Consider the following 3,375-nt stretch of genomic DNA (forward strand, 5'->3'; position numbering starts at 1 on the left):
AACATTGGCTATTTCTGTGATTTTTCATCCTTCCCAAGTGGATTGGTATAAAGGGACCATGTAGAGGTGTTTTACTTTGTGGTTTCTTTGTAGTATTTTCCATCTCTTTTTGGTCACTATTGATTTAGGAATTCAATTCAAGATTCATTGAGCCTGAACTGAGGTCAGGTCCTGTGCTAGGGTCTGGGGCTATAGAGACAAAAAAGAAACAATACTTGTCATCAAGGAGTTTGCATTCTGCTGGAGAAAACTGTAGCCAGAAGAGTAAATGCCGCACACATACACTGGAAATACAAACTGCTATTTTTTTTTGGGGGGGGCAGCAACACTAAAAAAAAAAATCATTAAAGTTCTCCCATAAGGAACAACATGGAGGGGGATGGAGAGCAAAGGTGAGAAGTGAGAGCATTCCAGACATGATGGCACCTCCTGTGTGTTAGGCAAAAAGAGGCAGAGGATAGTCCCTGCCTTCAAGGAGTTTACAATCCAATCCTGGGTAAAGGCCAAAAGCTAGGCATCGAGTACTGCACCAAGGAAACAGTAGTAATATCACTGGGATAATTATGGAATGCCTCTGGAATGATGGCCCGGAGCCAGACTGTTGAGGGCCTTTGGTTATAATAGATAAGATGGATGGATTTTTAGCACAGCACTTGGTACATTCATATGTAATTCTTAATAAACAAAACATTCTAAGCACTTGGTAGTTCTAAGCATTATGACGACTGTGGTGTCAAACCATACACATCTAGGATGCCAGACTGTTATTGAAGATGTTTGCAATGTCTCTGATGAAGGCCTCATTTCTAAAGTATTAGAAAACTAAGTCAAATTTATAAGAATATAAGTCATTCCCCAATTGATAAATGGTCAAAGGATATGAAGAGGCAGTTCTCAGATGAAGAAATTAAAGCCATCTACAGCCATATGAAAAAATGCTCTAAATCACTATTGATTAGAGAAATGCAAATCAAAATGACTTTGAGGTAGCACATCACACCTATCAGATTGGCTAACATGACAAAACAGGATGATGATAAATGCTGGAGATTAGGAAAATCTGAACACTAATACAATGCTGGTGGAATTTTGAACTGATCCAATCATTTTGGAGAGCAATTTGGAACTATGCCTGAAGGCCTATAAAATCGTGCATACCCTTTGACCCAGCATTACCACTTCTACGTCTGTATCCTAAAGAGATCATACAAATGGGAAAAGGACCCACATGTACAAAAATATTTATAGCAGCTCTTTTTGTGGTGGCAAAGAATTGGAAATTGAGGGGATGCCCATCCATTGGGGAATGGCTGAACAAGTTGTGGTACATGAATGTAATGGAATAATATTGTGCTATAAGAGATGATGAGCAGGCAGACTTCAAAAAAACCTGGAAAGACTTACATGAACTGATGCAGAGTGAACTGAGCTGAACCAGGAGAACATTGTACATAGTAACAGTCACATTATGGGATGACTGACTTTGATAGACTTGACTCTTCTCAGCAATGCAAGGATCTAAGACAATTCCAAAAGATTCATGATGGAAAGTGCTATCCACACCCAGAGAAAGAACTCTGGAGTCTGAATGCAGATGGAAGCAGACTACTTGCTCTCCTTTTCCTTTGTTGTTTTGTTTTATGCTTCATTCTTGTGGTTCCTCTCATTAGATCTAGTTGTTCTTTACATCACGACTAATGGGAAAATATGCTTAACATGAATGTATATGTACAGTCTATATTGGAGTGTATGCAGTCAGGGGAAGGGGGGAGATTAATGGGAAGGAGAGAAAATTTAAAACTCAAAATCTTATGGAAGTGAATTGAAAACTAAAATAAAGTTTAAAAAAAGATGTTTGATTCTCCACCCCTTCCCCCAAGTCTCCATTTCCCCCATGAGACTACGATTAAAATTCTAGCTGCGTGGCAAAAACCTTTTTAATTTTATGCCCTTCGAATGCACGTTTTTTTCTTTTTTGATGGCTTCTCTCCCTTGTTTGGGTAAGAATTCTTCCCTAACCCTGGCCTAAAAGGGAACACTTTGCAATCTCTAATTGCTTTCCAGTTTTCCCAGTTCTGTTGAATAGAGAACTCTTTCTACGGACTTCCAGTAACCCTCTCAGCTAAGACAAATATGAGAAAACCTTTCAAGTGGGCAGTAATTTTTTTTTAGTAGTATTAAAGACACCTACCCACATCTCCACTTACCCACGTGCCTGAAAAAACCTTCCCCAAACATCCAGTACAAACACCAGGGACACACTGCTCGGCTCCATTTCTCCAATCCTTGACTGGGTTTGGGGAGTGTGTTCGAATTTGTTCCCAGCCTAAGGCGCTGATCTTAGGCTTTAGGGAAGGTGTTCTCAAGCTGGGGGATACGAATTTGTTTCAAAAATTTTGATAACTGTTCTTTACTGCCATCGATTTCCTTTGTCATCCCACGTATGTTATTTTAAGCCTGCAGATAGCACTGTGAAGAGAGCACCAGAGCCTTCGCCAGCCTGCCACGGGGCACGTGGGCCCAGGACGGTGCGCTGGCCCTCCACCTCGGCACCGCGGTTCGAACTGCTGCCGAGGGGATGCCGGGAGTCCGGCCCCCGGTAAAGCGGCCCCCTCTGCGCGGTGCTCGGGCCAACTTCCTCATCCGAAGGCTCGGTTCGGAGGCTCTCCTGGGTCCTAAGGAGAGCTGCGCTGCTGCTGGGCTCGCGCAGCGAAGAGCACCTGGCCTCCTCTCCCAGCGGCGGGGCTGGAGCTGTCCACACAGGAAGCTGCTGCTCCCTGCCGCCCTCCGGGGAGTCCCAATGTAGCGGGCACTGAGGCCGCCCGGAGGAAACGATCGCCCCTCGGAGGTTACTTTGTATCTATCTGCCGGGGCCTTCCCGGTGTGTGGGGCGTCTCCCAGCGACAGCGGCCACGTGACCCCCTTCTGCGAGGGGAGGGGGAGCTGCTCCGGCCCGGGCAGGCAGAGGTGAGGACATTCGCGTTTGAATCTGGCCCAGTGCTCTGCGGCGCCCCCTAGGGGCCCATCGCAGAATGGAAGCTTCTTGAGGGCAGGGGCTGCTTTTTTTTTTCTTTTGCATCCCCAGGGCTTTAGTGACGTCATTTATGGATAGGCCAGGATCTATCCCTGTCATGTTCATGGTCTTGGGAACTGTTCTTTGGCGTGCCGGGCACACAGCAGGCGCTTACTAAGATCACGACGGCAGCCGCTTCCCGTTGTATCATTATTAGAAATTCTTGTGACCTGCATCATTACTTGGGCGGGGCTGGCCGGGGCGGGGGCCGGGGCGGGGGCGGGGGGGGAGGGGAGAGGGGAGGGGAGGGGGCGGGGAAGGGGGACAGGGAGGAGACGGGGGGGGGGGCCGGAAGGGGGCGC

At 46.8% G+C, this 3,375-nt stretch overlaps 1 protein-coding gene across 1 annotated transcript in view; it reads left to right on the top strand.

The window, feature by feature from the left end:
• The first annotated feature begins 2,945 nt into the window (after positions 1-2,945).
• Positions 2,946-3,375, top strand: part of ZZZ3 (zinc finger ZZ-type containing 3) — a 101,638-nt gene continuing 101,208 nt past the window's right edge. The window contains exon 1 of the mRNA XM_027874105.1: positions 2,946-2,967. The gene's annotated coding sequence lies outside the window, so the exon portion shown is untranslated. The remainder of the gene's footprint in view (positions 2,968-3,375) is intronic.

The sequence above is a fragment of the Vombatus ursinus genome, unplaced genomic scaffold (genome assembly GCF_900497805.2).
Source record: "Vombatus ursinus unplaced genomic scaffold, bare-nosed wombat genome assembly UNPS02014804.1, whole genome shotgun sequence".
Classification (NCBI taxonomy): Eukaryota; Metazoa; Chordata; class Mammalia; order Diprotodontia; family Vombatidae; genus Vombatus; species Vombatus ursinus.